A 16701-nucleotide genomic window follows, 5' to 3' on the forward strand; every position below is an offset into this window, starting at 1 on the left:
AAACAACTTTGTGCGATGACGCTTTAGTCAAACTACTTGGGACTCAATTATGTGTCTCCATTTGATATACTGGGTTTCAGAGACTGTTGTTCCAAGGATCCATGAAGGCAATCACACTTGATGGTTTTCACAGTGAGAGTTTTTTGCCGATGTGGTGGCAACTTTGAGAAGAATTAGGGATGGCAAGGCTCAGCCCAGGGGTTTGAAAGGAAACACTAGCAAAGAGAGGAACCTCCCAAATGGAAGCAGCATTACAGATTCTGAACTGCTTGTGGAATAAAAGATCATGATGCCCTATGGTTCTTTGCTTTCTTCAGTTCCAGAGGGACTCGCAGCCCCTTGTGAAAGAAACTTAGGTTTGATAAGTTCTATTCCACAAGTGAGGCAGTGTCCTCAAGAGGGACCCGGAGGGCAGTCCAGTACAAGGGCAGAGAGACCCTGGCAGAAGCATCACATTCTGTAGGGGTTTTTCAACATATCCTATCTGACCAGGTCATATGTTATGATCCCAAAGACAAAGCTGGAGGACATTGCCTGGGATAAAGGTCAAGTGGACGACCTGGCTCAGCCCATGCCATTTAGGCTATTAAGACCCAGTTGGGATCAGCATTCATCTCAAGTGCGGTACACTCTGAGCATATATGAAAAATTTGCAAATTGAGGGAACACAAAGTTGCCAATGTATGTCCTCAGTCCTTTTCAAAATCCAGTTTTCTGGAGTAGAAAGCCAGTACAACAAAAGATTTTTCATCATCCCCCCAACAGAAAGAGTACAATGTAATAAAAGTCAGAACAGCGCCACCTTTCGTTTGTCATGAATCAGCAGTCCTCGTTAGTATAGTGGCAAGTATCTCCGCCTGTCACGCGGAAGACCGGGGTTCGATTCCCCGACGAGGAGTCCATCTCTGCTTTCTGCTCAACCTTCACTACAGAGCAAATCAGAAGTAATGCTCCAGTATGCAGCCTTCAAGGTTAGGCCATAACAACTGCCTTCAACCATTAATGTAGTAACAGTGGTACCCGGATGACAACAATTTTATAACTACCACACACAATCTGCCTGCTCTCTTTGAGAATGGGTCACATATTCCCACCGTCAGATTGACCCCAACTGATGTTATTTGCTGGTTGACAGCTTGCACGTAAGGCGTGTACCTCAACATTGATTGAGCCACTTGGTCACAGTGAACATTGAGCCTTTACTTTGTCTGCGACTTCAGTCCAGTTTTGAATCTCTCTTCTGAAATCTCAAATGACTTCTTCTAGCAAATTCTTATCAATTGGATTTGGCTCCTCTCAGAAATACACTTATGAGACTCGTTGGTAATGGATATTTTCCAGTGTCAGGCCAAGGGGTTCCATGCTACGTCTGTTTCTGTAGTGTAGTGGTTATCACGTTCGCTTAACACGCGAAAGGTCCCCAGCTCGAAACTGGGCAGAAACAACTTCCTAGGTTTCACTTATTTTTCAACACAGTGAGGTCAGAATGTCCTGGCAGACCATGTTTTTTGACTCATAGCATCTCCATTCACCATTGCTGTTGTTCACAGTGAGTGTGATTTTGCAGATGCGGTGGCAACTTTGAGAAAAATTAGGGATGGCAACCTTTCCATTATCTCTCAGTCTGTCACTGCTTTGTCTGTCACACTCAAGCTCAAGCCAAGGTCATGCAAGGCTCATCCCAGGGGTCTGAAAGGAGACACAAGCAAAGAGAGGAACCTTCCAAATGGAAGCAGCACTAGAGATTCTCAACTGCTTGTGGAACAGAAGACCGAGGTATCCTTTGTAGGTTGATGCTTCTCTTTGTGAGAGATTTGGGACAGTAAGCTATACTTCAGTTTTCACAAAGAACTCTATGTAACAAATTCCTAACATTTGGATGTGGCTCCTCTAATGAGAAAAAACAAATGGGACCCAACATGTATTTGTGGGTCAAGCAGAGGTGCTTTCTGGCATGTCAGTTTCTGTAGTGTAGTGGTTATCACGTTCGCTTCACACGCGAAAGGTCCCCAGCTCGAAACTGGGCAGAAACAACTTTGTGCGATGACGCTTTAGTCAAACTACTTGGGACTCAATTATGTGTCTCCATTTGATATACTGGGTTTCAGAGACTGTTGTTCCAAGGATCCATGAAGGCAATCACACTTGATGGTTTTCACAGTGAGAGTTTTTTGCCGATGTGGTGGCAACTTTGAGAAGAATTAGGGATGGCAAGGCTCAGCCCAGGGGTTTGAAAGGAAACACTAGCAAAGAGAGGAACCTCCCAAATGGAAGCAGCATTACAGATTCTGAACTGCTTGTGGAATAAAAGATCATGATGCCCTATGGTTCTTTGCTTTCTTCAGTTCCAGAGGGACTCGCAGCCCCTTGTGAAAGAAACTTAGGTTTGATAAGTTCTATTCCACAAGTGAGGCAGTGTCCTCAAGAGGGACCCGGAGGGCAGTCCAGTACAAGGGCAGAGAGACCCTGGCAGAAGCATCACATTCTGTAGGGGTTTTTCAACATATCCTATCTGACCAGGTCATATGTTATGATCCCAAAGACAAAGCTGGAGGACATTGCCTGGGATAAAGGTCAAGTGGACGACCTGGCTCAGCCCATGCCATTTAGGCTATTAAGACCCAGTTGGGATCAGCATTCATCTCAAGTGCGGTACACTCTGAGCATATATGAAAAATTTGCAAATTGAGGGAACACAAAGTTGCCAATGTATGTCCTCAGTCCTTTTCAAAATCCAGTTTTCTGGAGTAGAAAGCCAGTACAACAAAAGATTTTTCATCATCCCCCCAACAGAAAGAGTACAATGTAATAAAAGTCAGAAAAGCGCCACCTTTCGTTTGTCATGAATCAGCAGTCCTCGTTAGTATAGTGGCAAGTATCTCCGCCTGTCACGCGGAAGACCGGGGTTCGATTCCCCGACGAGGAGTCCATCTCTGCTTTCTGCTCAACCTTCACTACAGAGCAAATCAGAAGTAATGCTCCAGTATGCAGCCTTCAAGATTAGGCCATAACAACTGCCTTCAACCATTAATGTAGTAACAGTGGTACCCGGATGACAACAATTTTATAACTACCACACACAATCTGCCTGCTCTCTTTGAGAATGGGTCACATATTCCCACCGTCAGATTGACCCCAACTGATGTTATTTGCTGGTTGACAGCTTGCACGTAAGGCGTGTACCTCAACATTGATTGAGCCACTTGGTCACAGTGAACATTGAGCCTTTACTTTTGTCTGCGACTTCAGTCCAGTTTTGAATCTCTCTTCTGAAATCTCAAAGGACTCCTTCTAGCAAATTCTTATCAATTGGATTTGGCTCCTCTCAGAAATACACTTATGAGACTCGTTGGTAATGGATATTTTCCAGTGTCAGGCCAAGGGGTTCCATGCTACGTCTGTTTCTGTAGTGTAGTGGTTATCACGTTCGCTTAACACGCGAAAGGTCCCCAGCTCGAAACTGGGCAGAAACAACTTCCTAGGTTTCACTTATTTTTCAACACAGTGAGGTCAGAATGTCCTGGCAGACCATGTTTTTTGACTCATAGCATCTCCATTCACCATTGCTGTTGTTCACAGTGAGTGTGATTTTGCAGATGCGGTGGCAACTTTGAGAAAAATTAGGGATGGCAACCTTTCCATTATCTCTCAGTCTGTCACTGCTTTGTCTGTCACACTCAAGCTCAAGCCAAGGTCATGCAAGGCTCATCCCAGGGGTCTGAAAGGAGACACAAGCAAAGAGAGGAACCTTCCAAATGGAAGCAGCACTAGAGATTCTCAACTGCTTGTGGAACAGAAGACCGAGGTATCCTTTGTAGGTTGATGCTTCTCTTTGTGAGAGATTTGGGACAGTAAGCTATACTTCAGTTTTCACAAAGAACTCTATGTAACAAATTCCTAACATTTGGATGTGGCTCCTCTAATGAGAAAAAACAAATGGGACCCAACATGTATTTGTGGGTCAAGCAGAGGTGCTTTCTGGCATGTCAGTTTCTGTAGTGTAGTGGTTATCACGTTCGCTTCACACGCGAAAGGTCCCCAGCTCGAAACTGGGCAGAAACAACTTTGTGCGATGACGCTTTAGTCAAACTACTTGGGACTCAATTATGTGTCTCCATTTGATATACTGGGTTTCAGAGACTGTTGTTCCAAGGATCCATGAAGGCAATCACACTTGATGGTTTTCACAGTGAGAGTTTTTTGCCGATGTGGTGGCAACTTTGAGAAGAATTAGGGATGGCAAGGCTCAGCCCAGGGGTTTGAAAGGAAACACTAGCAAAGAGAGGAACCTCCCAAATGGAAGCAGCATTACAGATTCTGAACTGCTTGTGGAATAAAAGATCATGATGCCCTATGGTTCTTTGCTTTCTTCAGTTTGCAGAGGGACTCGCAGCCCCTTGTGAAAGAAACTTAGGTTTGATAAGTTCTATTCCACAAGTGAGGCAGTGTCCTCAAGAGGGACCCGGACGGCAGTCCAGTACAAGGGCAGAGAGACCCTGGCAGAAGCATCACATTCTGTAGGGGTTTTTCAACATATCCTATCTGACCAGGTCATATGTTATGATCCCAAAGACAAAGCTGGAGGACATTGCCTGGGATAAAGGTCAAGTGGACGACCTGGCTCAGCCCATGCCATTTAGGCTATTAAGACCCAGTTGGGATCAGCATTCATCTCAAGTGCGGTACACTCTGAGCATATATGAAAAATTTGCAAATTGAGGGAACACAAAGTTGCCAATGTATGTCCTCAGTCCTTTTCAAAATCCAGTTTTCTGGAGTAGAAAGCCAGTACAACAAAAGATTTTTCATCATCCCCCCAACAGAAAGAGTACAATGTAATAAAAGTCAGAAAAGCGCCACCTTTCGTTTGTCATGAATCAGCAGTCCTCGTTAGTATAGTGGCAAGTATCTCCGCCTGTCACGCGGAAGACCGGGGTTCGATTCCCCGACGAGGAGTCCATCTCTGCTTTCTGCTCAACCTTCACTACAGAGCAAATCAGAAGTAATGCTCCAGTATGCAGCCTTCAAGATTAGGCCATAACAACTGCCTTCAACCATTAATGTAGTAACAGTGGTACCCGGATGACAACAATTTTATAACTACCACACACAATCTGCCTGCTCTCTTTGAGAATGGGTCACATATTCCCACCGTCAGATTGACCCCAACTGATGTTATTTGCTGGTTGACAGCTTGCACGTAAGGCGTGTACCTCAACATTGATTGAGCCACTTGGTCACAGTGAACATTGAGCCTTTACTTTATCTGCGACTTCAGTCCAGTTTTGAATCTCTCTTCTGAAATCTCAAAGGACTCCTTCTAGCAAATTCTTATCAATTGGATTTGGCTCCTCTCAGAAATACACTTATGAGACTCGTTGGTAATGGATATTTTCCAGTGTCAGGCCAAGGGGTTCCATGCTACGTCTGTTTCTGTAGTGTAGTGGTTATCACGTTCGCTTAACACGCGAAAGGTCCCCAGCTCGAAACTGGGCAGAAACAACTTCCTAGGTTTCACTTATTTTTCAACACAGTGAGGTCAGAATGTCCTGGCAGACCATGTTTTTTGACTCATAGCATCTCCATTCACCATTGCTGTTGTTCACAGTGAGTGTGATTTTGCAGATGCGGTGGCAACTTTGAGAAAAATTAGGGATGGCAACCTTTCCATTATCTCTCAGTCTGTCACTGCTTTGTCTGTCACACTCAAGCTCAAGCCAAGGTCATGCAAGGCTCATCCCAGGGGTCTGAAAGGAGACACAAGCAAAGAGAGGAACCTTCCAAATGGAAGCAGCACTAGAGATTCTCAACTGCTTGTGGAACAGAAGACCGAGGTATCCTTTGTAGGTTGATGCTTCTCTTTGTGAGAGATTTGGGACAGTAAGCTATACTTCAGTTTTCACAAAGAACTCTATGTAACAAATTCCTAACATTTGGATGTGGCTCCTCTAATGAGAAAAAACAAATGGGACCCAACATGTATTTGTGGGTCAAGCAGAGGTGCTTTCTGGCATGTCAGTTTCTGTAGTGTAGTGGTTATCACGTTCGCTTCACACGCGAAAGGTCCCCAGCTCGAAACTGGGCAGAAACAACTTTGTGCGATGACGCTTTAGTCAAACTACTTGGGACTCAATTATGTGTCTCCATTTGATATACTGGGTTTCAGAGACTGTTGTTCCAAGGATCCATGAAGGCAATCACACTTGATGGTTTTCACAGTGAGAGTTTTTTGCCGATGTGGTGGCAACTTTGAGAAGAATTAGGGATGGCAAGGCTCAGCCCAGGGGTTTGAAAGGAAACACTAGCAAAGAGAGGAACCTCCCAAATGGAAGCAGCATTACAGATTCTGAACTGCTTGTGGAATAAAAGATCATGATGCCCTATGGTTCTTTGCTTTCTTCAGTTCCAGAGGGACTCGCAGCCCCTTGTGAAAGAAACTTAGGTTTGATAAGTTCTATTCCACAAGTGAGGCAGTGTCCTCAAGAGGGACCCGGAGGGCAGTCCAGTACAAGGGCAGAGAGACCCTGGCAGAAGCATCACATTCTGTAGGGGTTTTTCAACATATCCTATCTGACCAGGTCATATGTTATGATCCCAAAGACAAAGCTGGAGGACATTGCCTGGGATAAAGGTCAAGTGGACGACCTGGCTCAGCCCATGCCATTTAGGCTATTAAGACCCAGTTGGGATCAGCATTCATCTCAAGTGCGGTACACTCTGAGCATATATGAAAAATTTGCAAATTGAGGGAACACAAAGTTGCCAATGTATGTCCTCAGTCCTTTTCAAAATCCAGTTTTCTGGAGTAGAAAGCCAGTACAACAAAAGATTTTTCATCATCCCCCCAACAGAAAGAGTACAATGTAATAAAAGTCAGAACAGCGCCACCTTTCGTTTGTCATGAATCAGCAGTCCTCGTTAGTATAGTGGCAAGTATCTCCGCCTGTCACGCGGAAGACCGGGGTTCGATTCCCCGACGAGGAGTCCATCTCTGCTTTCTGCTCAACCTTCACTACAGAGCAAATCAGAAGTAATGCTCCAGTATGCAGCCTTCAAGAGTTAGGCCATAACAACTGCCTTCAACCATTAATGTAGTAACAGTGGTACCCGGATGACAACAATTTTATAACTACCACACACAATCTGCCTGCTCTCTTTGAGAATGGGTCACATATTCCCACCGTCAGATTGACCCCAACTGATGTTATTTGCTGGTTGACAGCTTGCACGTAAGGCGTGTACCTCAACATTGATTGAGCCACTTGGTCACAGTGAACATTGAGCCTTTACTTTATCTGCGACTTCAGTCCAGTTTTGAATCTCTCTTCTGAAATCTCAAAGGACTCCTTGTAGCAAATTCTTATCAATTGGATTTGGCTCCTCTCAGAAATACACTTATGAGACTCGTTGATAATGGATATTTTCCAGTGTCAGGCCAAGGGGTTCCATGCTACGTCTGTTTCTGTAGTGTAGTGGTTATCACGTTCGCTTAACACGCGAAAGGTCCCCAGCTCGAAACTGGGCAGAAACAACTTCCTATGTTTCACTTTTTTTTCAACACAGTGAGGTCAGAATGTCCTGGCAGACCATGTTTTTTGACTCATAGCATCTCCATTCACCATTGCTGTTGTTCACAGTGAGTGTGATTTTGCAGATGCGGTGGCAACTTTGAGAAAAATTAGGGATGGCAACCTTTCCATTATCTCTCAGTCTGTCACTGCTTTGTCTGTCACACTCAAGCTCAAGCCAAGGTCATGCAAGGCTCATCCCAGGGGTCTGAAAGGAGACACAAGCAAAGAGAGGAACCTTCCAAATGGAAGCAGCACTAGAGATTCTCAACTGCTTGTGGAACAGAAGACCGAGGTATCCTTTGTAGGTTGATGCTTCTCTTTGTGAGAGATTTGGGACAGTAAGCTATACTTCAGTTTTCACAAAGAACTCTATGTAACAAATTCCTAACATTTGGATGTGGCTCCTCTAATGAGAAAAAACAAATGGGACCCAACATGTATTTGTGGGTCAAGCAGAGGTGCTTTCTGGCATGTCAGTTTCTGTAGTGTAGTGGTTATCACGTTCGCTTCACACGCGAAAGGTCCCCAGCTCGAAACTGGGCAGAAACAACTTTGTGCGATGACGCTTTAGTCAAACTACTTGGGACTCAATTATGTGTCTCCATTTGATATACTGGGTTTCAGAGACTGTTGTTCCAAGGATCCATAAAGACAATCACACTTGATGGTTTTCACAGTGAGAGTTTTTTGCCGATGTGGTGGCAACTTTGAGAAGAATTAGGGATGGCAAGGCTCAGCCCAGGGGTTTGAAAGGAAACACTAGCAAAGAGAGGAACCTCCCAAATGGAAGCAGCATTACAGATTCTGAACTGCTTGTGGAATAAAAGATCATGATGCCCTATGGTTCTTTGCTTTCTTCAGTTCCAGAGGGACTCGCAGCCCCTTGTGAAAGAAACTTAGGTTTGATAAGTTCTATTCCACAAGTGAGGCAGTGTCCTCAAGAGGGACCCGGAGGGCAGTCCAGTACAAGGGCAGAGAGACCCTGGCAGAAGCATCACATTCTGTAGGGGTTTTTCAACATATCCTATCTGACCAGGTCATATGTTATGATCCCAAAGACAAAGCTGGAGGACATTGCCTGGGATAAAGGTCAAGTGGACGACCTGGCTCAGCCCATGCCATTTAGGCTATTAAGACCCAGTTGGGATCAGCATTCATCTCAAGTGCGGTACACTCTGAGCATATATGAAAAATTTGCAAATTGAGGGAACACAAAGTTGCCAATGTATGTCCTCAGTCCTTTTCAAAATCCAGTTTTCTGGAGTAGAAAGCCAGTACAACAAAAGATTTTTCATCATCCCCCCAACAGAAAGAGTACAATGTAATAAAAGTCAGAACAGCGCCACCTTTCGTTTGTCATGAATCAGCAGTCCTCGTTAGTATAGTGGCAAGTATCTCCGCCTGTCACGCGGAAGACCGGGGTTCGATTCCCCGACGAGGAGTCCATCTCTGCTTTCTGCTCAACCTTCACTACAGAGCAAATCAGAAGTAATGCTCCAGTATGCAGCCTTCAAGATTAGGCCATAACAACTGCCTTCAACCATTAATGTAGTAACAGTGGTACCCGGATGACAACAATTTTATAACTACCACACACAATCTGCCTGCTCTCTTTGAGAATGGGTCACATATTCCCACCGTCAGATTGACCCCAACTGATGTTATTTGCTGGTTGACAGCTTGCACGTAAGGCGTGTACCTCAACATTGATTGAGCCACTTGGTCACAGTGAACATTGAGCCTTTACTTTATCTGCGACTTCAGTCCAGTTTTGAATCTCTCTTCTGAAATCTCAAAGGACTCCTTGTAGCAAATTCTTATCAATTGGATTTGGCTCCTCTCAGAAATACACTTATGAGACTCGTTGGTAATGGATATTTTCCAGTGTCAGGCCAAGGGGTTCCATGCTACGTCTGTTTCTGTAGTGTAGTGGTTATCACGTTCGCTTAACACGCGAAAGGTCCCCAGCTCGAAACTGGGCAGAAACAACTTCCTATGTTTCACTTATTTTTCAACACAGTGAGGTCAGAATGTCCTGGCAGACCATGTTTTTTGACTCATAGCATCTCCATTCACCATTGCTGTTGTTCACAGTGAGTGTGATTTTGCAGATGCGGTGGCAACTTTGAGAAAAATTAGGGATGGCAACCTTTCCATTATCTCTCAGTCTGTCACTGCTTTGTCTGTCACACTCAAGCTCAAGCCAAGGTCATGCAAGGCTCATCCCAGGGGTCTGAAAGGAGACACAAGCAAAGAGAGGAACCTTCCAAATGGAAGCAGCACTAGAGATTCTCAACTGCTTGTGGAACAGAAGACCGAGGTATCCTTTGTAGGTTGATGCTTCTCTTTGTGAGAGATTTGGGACAGTAAGCTATACTTCAGTTTTCACAAAGAACTCTATGTAACAAATTCCTAACATTTGGATGTGGCTCCTCTAATGAGAAAAAACAAATGGGACCCAACATGTATTTGTGGGTCAAGCAGAGGTGCTTTCTGGTATGTCAGTTTCTGTAGTGTAGTGGTTATCACGTTCGCTTCACACGCGAAAGGTCCACAGCTCGAAACCGGGCAGAAACAACTTTGTGCGATGACGCTTTAGTCAAACTACTTGGGACTCAATTATGTGTCTCCATTTGATATACTGGGTTTCAGAGACTGTTGTTCCAAGGATCCATAAAGACAATCACACTTGATGGTTTTCACAGTGAGAGTTTTTTGCCGATGTGGTGGCAACTTTGAGAAGAATTAGGGATGGCAAGGCTCAGCCCAGGGGTTTGAAAGGAAACACTAGCAAAGAGAGGAACCTCCCAAATGGAAGCAGCATTACAGATTCTGAACTGCTTGTGGAATAAAAGATCATGATGCCCTATGGTTCTTTGCTTTCTTCAGTTCCAGAGGGACTCGCAGCTCCTTGTGATAGAAACTTAGGTTTGATAAGTTCTATTCCACAAGTGAGGCAGTGTCCTCAAGAGGGACCCGGAGGGCAGTCCAGTACAAGGGCAGAGAGACCCTGGCAGAAGCATCACATTCTGTAGGGGTTTTTCAACATATCCTATCTGACCAGGTCATATGTTATGATCCCAAAGACAAAGCTGGAGGACATTGCCTGGGATAAAGGTCAAGTGGACGACCTGGCTCAGCCCATGCCATTTAGGCTATTAAGACCCAGTTGGGATCAGCATTCATATGTGCGGTACACTCTGAGCATATATGAAAAATTTGCAAATTGAGGGAACACAAAGTTGCCAATGTATGTCCTCAGTCCTTTTCAAAATCCAGTTTTCTGGAGTAGAAAGCCAGTACAACAAAAGATTTTTCATCATCCCCCCAACAGAAAGAGTACAATGTAATAAAAGTCAGAACAGCGCCACCTTTTGTTTGTCATGAATCAGCAGTCCTCGTTAGTATAGTGGCAAGTATCTCCGCCTGTCACGCGGAAGACCGGGGTTCGATTCCCCGACGAGGAGTCCATCTCTGCTTTCTGCTCAACCTTCACTAAAGAGCAAATCAGAAGTAATGCTCCAGTATGCAGCCTTCAAGAGTAGGCCATAACAACTGCCTTCAACCATTAATGTAGTAACAGTGGTACCCGGATGACAACAATTTTATAACTACCACACACAATCTGCCTGCTCTCTTTGAGAATGGGTCACATATTCCCACCGTCAGATTGACCCCAACTGATGTTATTTGCTGGTTGACAGCTTGCACGTAAGGCGTGTACCTCAACATTGATTGAGCCACTTGGTCACAGTGAACATTGAGCCTTTACTTTATCTGCGACTTCAGTCCAGTTTTGAATCTCTCTTCTGAAATCTCAAAGGACTCCTTGTAGCAAATTCTTATCAATTGGATTTGGCTCCTCTCAGAAATACACTTATGAGACTCGTTGATAATGGATATTTTCCAGTGTCAGGCCAAGGGGTTCCATGCTACGTCTGTTTCTGTAGTGTAGTGGTTATCACGTTCGCTTAACACGCGAAAGGTCCCCAGCTCGAAACTGGGCAGAAACAACTTCCTATGTTTCACTTATTTTTCAACACAGTGAGGTCAGAATGTCCTGGCAGACCATGTTTTTTGACTCATAGCATCTCCATTCACCATTGCTGTTGTTCACAGTGAGTGTGATTTTGCAGATGCGGTGGCAACTTTGAGAAAAATTAGGGATGGCAACCTTTCCATTATCTCTCAGTCTGTCACTGCTTTGTCTGTCACACTCAAGCTCAAGCCAAGGTCATGCAAGGCTCATCCCAGGGGTCTGAAAGGAGACACAAGCAAAGAGAGGAACCTTCCAAATGGAAGCAGCACTAGAGATTCTCAACTGCTTGTGGAACAGAAGACCGAGGTATCCTTTGTAGGTTGATGCTTCTCTTTGTGAGAGATTTGGGACAGTAAGCTATACTTCAGTTTTCACAAAGAACTCTATGTAACAAATTCCTAACATTTGGATGTGGCTCCTCTAATGAGAAAAAACAAATGGGACCCAACATGTATTTGTGGGTCAAGCAGAGGTGCTTTCTGGCATGTCAGTTTCTGTAGTGTAGTGGTTATCACGTTCGCTTCACACGCGAAAGGTCCCCAGCTCGAAACTGGGCAGAAACAACTTTGTGCGATGACGCTTTAGTCAAACTACTTGGGACTCAATTATGTGTCTCCATTTGATATACTGGGTTTCAGAGACTGTTGTTCCAAGGATCCATGAAGGCAATCACACTTGATGGTTTTCACAGTGAGAGTTTTTTGCCGATGTGGTGGCAACTTTGAGAAGAATTAGGGATGGCAAGGCTCAGCCCAGGGGTTTGAAAGGAAACACTAGCAAAGAGAGGAACCTCCCAAATGGAAGCAGCATTACAGATTCTGAACTGCTTGTGGAATAAAAGATCATGATGCCCTATGGTTCTTTGCTTTCTTCAGTTCCAGAGGGACTCGCAGCCCCTTGTGAAAGAAACTTAGGTTTGATAAGTTCTATTCCACAAGTGAGGCAGTGTCCTCAAGAGGGACCCGGACGGCAGTCCAGTACAAGGGCAGAGAGACCCTGGCAGAAGCATCACATTCTGTAGGGGTTTTTCAACATATCCTATCTGACCAGGTCATATGTTATGATCCCAAAGACAAAGCTGGAGGACATTGCCTGGGATAAAGGTCAAGTGGACGACCTGGCTCAGCCCATGCCATTTAGGCTATTAAGACCCAGTTGGGATCAGCATTCATCTCAAGTGCGGTACACTCTGAGCATATATGAAAAATTTGCAAATTGAGGGAACACAAAGTTGCCAATGTATGTCCTCAGTCCTTTTCAAAATCCAGTTTTCTGGAGTAGAAAGCCAGTACAACAAAAGATTTTTCATCATCCCCCCAACAGAAAGAGTACAATGTAATAAAAGTCAGAACAGCGCCACCTTTTGTTTGTCGTGAATCAGCAGTCCTCGTTAGTATAGTGGCAAGTATCTCCGCCTGTCACGCGGAAAACCGGGGTTCGATTCCCCGACGAGGAGTCCATCTCTGCTTTCTGCTCAACCTTCACTAAAGAGCAAATCAGAAGTAATGCTCCAGTATGCAGCCTTCAAGAGTAGGCCATAACAACTGCCTTCAACCATTAATGTAGTAACAGTGGTACCCGGATGACAACAATTTTATAACTACCACACACAATCTGCCTGCTCTCTTTGAGAATGGGTCACATATTCCCACCGTCAGATTGACCCCAACTGATGTTATTTGCTGGTTGACAGCTTGCACGTAAGGCGTGTACCTCAACATTGATTGAGCCACTTGGTCACAGTGAACATTGAGCCTTTACTTTATCTGCGACTTCAGTCCAGTTTTGAATCTCTCTTCTGAAATCTCAAAGGACTCCTTGTAGCAAATTCTTATCAATTGGATTTGGCTCCTCTCAGAAATACACTTATGAGACTCGTTGGTAATGGATATTTTCCAGTGTCAGGCCAAGGGGTTCCATGCTACGTCTGTTTCTGTAGTGTAGTGGTTATCACGTTCGCTTAACACGCGAAAGGTCCCCAGCTCGAAACTGGGCAGAAACAACTTCCTATGTTTCACTTTTTTTTCAACACAGTGAGGTCAGAATGTCCTGGCAGACCATGTTTTTTGACTCATAGCATCTCCATTCACCATTGCTGTTGTTCACAGTGAGTGTGATTTTGCAGATGCGGTGGCAACTTTGAGAAAAATTAGGGATGGCAACCTTTCCATTATCTCTCAGTCTGTCACTGCTTTGTCTGTCACACTCAAGCTCAAGCCAAGGTCATGCAAGGCTCATCCCAGGGGTCTGAAAGGAGACACAAGCAAAGAGAGGAACCTTCCAAATGGAAGCAGCACTAGAGATTCTCAACTGCTTGTGGAACAGAAGACCGAGGTATCCTTTGTAGGTTGATGCTTCTCTTTGTGAGAGATTTGGGACAGTAAGCTATACTTCAGTTTTCACAAAGAACTCTATGTAACAAATTCCTAACATTTGGATGTGGCTCCTCTAATGAGAAAAAACAAATGGGACCCAACATGTATTTGTGGGTCAAGCAGAGGTGCTTTCTGGCATGTCAGTTTCTGTAGTGTAGTGGTTATCACGTTCGCTTCACACGCGAAAGGTCCCCAGCTCGAAACTGGGCAGAAACAACTTTGTGCGATGACGCTTTAGTCAAACTACTTGGGACTCAATTATGTGTCTCCATTTGATATACTGGGTTTCAGAGACTGTTGTTCCAAGGATCCATGAAGACAATCACACTTGATGGTTTTCACAGTGAGAGTTTTTTGCCGATGTGGTGGCAACTTTGAGAAAAATTAGGGATGGCAAGGCTCAGCCCAGGGGTTTGAAAGGAAACACTAGCAAAGAGAGGAACCTCCCAAATGGAAGCAGCATTACAGATTCTGAACTGCTTGTGGAATAAAAGATCATGATGCCCTATGGTTCTTTGCTTTCTTCAGTTCCAGAGGGACTCGCAGCCCCTTGTGAAAGAAACTTAGGTTTGATAAGTTCTATTCCACAAGTGAGGCAGTGTCCTCAAGAGGGACCCGGAGGGCAGTCCAGTACAAGGGCAGAGAGACCCTGGCAGAAGCATCACATTCTGTAGGGGTTTTTCAACATATCCTATCTGACCAGGTCATATGTTATGATCCCAAAGACAAAGCTGGAGGACATTGCCTGGGATAAAGGTCAAGTGGACGACCTGGCTCAGCCCATGCCATTTAGGCTATTAAGACCCAGTTGGGATCAGCATTCATCTCAAGTGCGGTACACTCTGAGCATATATGAAAAATTTGCAAATTGAGGGAACACAAAGTTGCCAATGTATGTCCTCAGTCCTTTTCAAAATCCAGTTTTCTGGAGTAGAAAGCCAGTACAACAAAAGATTTTTCATCATCCCCCCAACAGAAAGAGTACAATGTAATAAAAGTCAGAACAGCGCCACCTTTTGTTTGTCATGAATCAGCAGTCCTCGTTAGTATAGTGGCAAGTATCTCCGCCTGTCACGCGGAAGACCGGGGTTCGATTCCCCGACGAGGAGTCCATCTCTGCTTTCTGCTCAACCTTCACTACAGAGCAAATCAGAAGTAATGCTCCAGTATGCAGCATTCAAGGTTAGGCCATAACAACTGCCTTCAACCATTAATGTAGTAACAGTGGTACCCGGATGACAACAATTTTATAACTACCACACACAATCTGCCTGCTCTCTTTGAGAATGGGTCACATATTCCCACCGTCAGATTGACCCCAACTGATGTTATTTGCTGGTTGACAGCTTGCACGTAAGGCGTGTACCTCAACATTGATTGAGCCACTTGGTCACAGTGAACATTGAGCCTTTACTTTATCTGCGACTTCAGTCCAGTTTTGAATCTCTCTTCTGAAATCTCAAAGGACTCCTTGTAGCAAATTCTTATCAATTGGATTTGGCTCCTCTCAGAAATACACTTATGAGACTCGTTGATAATGGATATTTTCCAGTGTCAGGCCAAGGGGTTCCATGCTACGTCTGTTTCTGTAGTGTAGTGGTTATCACGTTCGCTTAACACGCGAAAGGTCCCCAGCTCGAAACTGGGCAGAAACAACTTCCTATGTTTCACTTTTTTTTCAACACAGTGAGGTCAGAATGTCCTGGCAGACCATGTTTTTTGACTCATAGCATCTCCATTCACCATTGCTGTTGTTCACAGTGAGTGTGATTTTGCAGATGCGGTGGCAACTTTGAGAAAAATTAGGGATGGCAACCTTTCCATTATCTCTCAGTCTGTCACTGCTTTGTCTGTCACACTCAAGCTCAAGCCAAGGTCATGCAAGGCTCATCCCAGGGGTCTGAAAGGAGACACAAGCAAAGAGAGGAACCTTCCAAATGGAAGCAGCACTAGAGATTCTCAACTGCTTGTGGAACAGAAGACCGAGGTATCCTTTGTAGGTTGATGCTTCTCTTTGTGAGAGATTTGGGACAGTAAGCTATACTTCAGTTTTCACAAAGAACTCTATGTAACAAATTCCTAACATTTGGATGTGGCTCCTCTAATGAGAAAAAACAAATGGGACCCAACATGTATTTGTGGGTCAAGCAGAGGTGCTTTCTGGCATGTCAGTTTCTGTAGTGTAGTGGTTATCACGTTCGCTTCACACGCGAAAGGTCCCCAGCTCGAAACTGGGCAGAAACAACTTTGTGCGATGACGCTTTAGTCAAACTACTTGGGACTCAATTATGTGTCTCCATTTGATATACTGGGTTTCAGAGACTGTTGTTCCAAGGATCCATGAAGACAATCACACTTGATGGTTTTCACAGTGAGAGTTTTTTGCCGATGTGGTGGCAACTTTGAGAAAAATTAGGGATGGCAAGGCTCAGCCCAGGGGTTTGAAAGGAAAACCTAGCAAAGAGAGGAACCTCCCAAATGGAAGCAGCATTACAGATTCTAAACTGCTTGTGGAATAAAAGATCATGATGCCCTATGGTTCTTTGCTTTCTTCAGTTCCAGAGGGACTCGCAGCCCCTTGTGAAAGAAACTTAGGTTTGATAAGTTCTATTCCACAAGTGAGGCAGTGTCCTCAAGAGGGACCCGGAGGGCAGTCCAGTACAAGGGCAGAGAGACCCTGGCAGAAGCATCACATTCTGTAGGGGTTTTTCAACAT

At 44.7% G+C, this 16701-nt stretch overlaps 24 non-coding genes across 24 annotated transcripts; all 24 read left to right on the top strand.

The window, feature by feature from the left end:
• Positions 1-826: 826 nt before the first annotated feature.
• On the top strand, positions 827-898 carry trnad-guc. The gene has a single exon. It is a non-coding gene; the product is annotated as a tRNA-Asp (tRNA).
• A 473-nt stretch (positions 899-1371) lies between these two features.
• trnav-aac lies at positions 1372-1444 on the top strand. The gene has a single exon. It is a non-coding gene; the product is annotated as a tRNA-Val (tRNA).
• A 516-nt stretch (positions 1445-1960) lies between these two features.
• Positions 1961-2033, top strand: trnav-cac. The gene has a single exon. It is a non-coding gene; the product is annotated as a tRNA-Val (tRNA).
• Positions 2034-2854: 821 nt separating this feature from the next.
• On the top strand, positions 2855-2926 carry trnad-guc. Its single transcript has one exon. It is a non-coding gene; the product is annotated as a tRNA-Asp (tRNA).
• Positions 2927-3400: 474 nt separating this feature from the next.
• trnav-aac lies at positions 3401-3473 on the top strand. Its single transcript has one exon. It is a non-coding gene; the product is annotated as a tRNA-Val (tRNA).
• A 516-nt stretch (positions 3474-3989) lies between these two features.
• Positions 3990-4062, top strand: trnav-cac. Its single transcript has one exon. It is a non-coding gene; the product is annotated as a tRNA-Val (tRNA).
• Positions 4063-4884: 822 nt separating this feature from the next.
• Positions 4885-4956, top strand: trnad-guc. Its single transcript has one exon. It is a non-coding gene; the product is annotated as a tRNA-Asp (tRNA).
• Positions 4957-5429: 473 nt separating this feature from the next.
• Positions 5430-5502, top strand: trnav-aac. The gene has a single exon. It is a non-coding gene; the product is annotated as a tRNA-Val (tRNA).
• A 516-nt stretch (positions 5503-6018) lies between these two features.
• trnav-cac lies at positions 6019-6091 on the top strand. Its single transcript has one exon. It is a non-coding gene; the product is annotated as a tRNA-Val (tRNA).
• Positions 6092-6912: 821 nt separating this feature from the next.
• Positions 6913-6984, top strand: trnad-guc. The gene has a single exon. It is a non-coding gene; the product is annotated as a tRNA-Asp (tRNA).
• Positions 6985-7458: 474 nt separating this feature from the next.
• On the top strand, positions 7459-7531 carry trnav-aac. The gene has a single exon. It is a non-coding gene; the product is annotated as a tRNA-Val (tRNA).
• A 516-nt stretch (positions 7532-8047) lies between these two features.
• Positions 8048-8120, top strand: trnav-cac. Its single transcript has one exon. It is a non-coding gene; the product is annotated as a tRNA-Val (tRNA).
• An 821-nt stretch (positions 8121-8941) lies between these two features.
• Positions 8942-9013, top strand: trnad-guc. The gene has a single exon. It is a non-coding gene; the product is annotated as a tRNA-Asp (tRNA).
• Positions 9014-9486: 473 nt separating this feature from the next.
• On the top strand, positions 9487-9559 carry trnav-aac. The gene has a single exon. It is a non-coding gene; the product is annotated as a tRNA-Val (tRNA).
• A 516-nt stretch (positions 9560-10075) lies between these two features.
• Positions 10076-10148, top strand: trnav-cac. The gene has a single exon. It is a non-coding gene; the product is annotated as a tRNA-Val (tRNA).
• Positions 10149-10966: 818 nt separating this feature from the next.
• Positions 10967-11038, top strand: trnad-guc. Its single transcript has one exon. It is a non-coding gene; the product is annotated as a tRNA-Asp (tRNA).
• Positions 11039-11511: 473 nt separating this feature from the next.
• On the top strand, positions 11512-11584 carry trnav-aac. Its single transcript has one exon. It is a non-coding gene; the product is annotated as a tRNA-Val (tRNA).
• Positions 11585-12100: 516 nt separating this feature from the next.
• Positions 12101-12173, top strand: trnav-cac. Its single transcript has one exon. It is a non-coding gene; the product is annotated as a tRNA-Val (tRNA).
• An 821-nt stretch (positions 12174-12994) lies between these two features.
• trnad-guc lies at positions 12995-13066 on the top strand. Its single transcript has one exon. It is a non-coding gene; the product is annotated as a tRNA-Asp (tRNA).
• A 473-nt stretch (positions 13067-13539) lies between these two features.
• Positions 13540-13612, top strand: trnav-aac. The gene has a single exon. It is a non-coding gene; the product is annotated as a tRNA-Val (tRNA).
• Positions 13613-14128: 516 nt separating this feature from the next.
• trnav-cac lies at positions 14129-14201 on the top strand. Its single transcript has one exon. It is a non-coding gene; the product is annotated as a tRNA-Val (tRNA).
• An 821-nt stretch (positions 14202-15022) lies between these two features.
• trnad-guc lies at positions 15023-15094 on the top strand. The gene has a single exon. It is a non-coding gene; the product is annotated as a tRNA-Asp (tRNA).
• Positions 15095-15567: 473 nt separating this feature from the next.
• On the top strand, positions 15568-15640 carry trnav-aac. The gene has a single exon. It is a non-coding gene; the product is annotated as a tRNA-Val (tRNA).
• A 516-nt stretch (positions 15641-16156) lies between these two features.
• trnav-cac lies at positions 16157-16229 on the top strand. Its single transcript has one exon. It is a non-coding gene; the product is annotated as a tRNA-Val (tRNA).
• The last annotated feature ends 472 nt before the right edge of the window (positions 16230-16701 follow it).

Source organism: Hippoglossus hippoglossus, chromosome 15 (genome assembly GCF_009819705.1).
Source record: "Hippoglossus hippoglossus isolate fHipHip1 chromosome 15, fHipHip1.pri, whole genome shotgun sequence".
Classification (NCBI taxonomy): domain Eukaryota; kingdom Metazoa; phylum Chordata; class Actinopteri; order Pleuronectiformes; family Pleuronectidae; genus Hippoglossus; species Hippoglossus hippoglossus.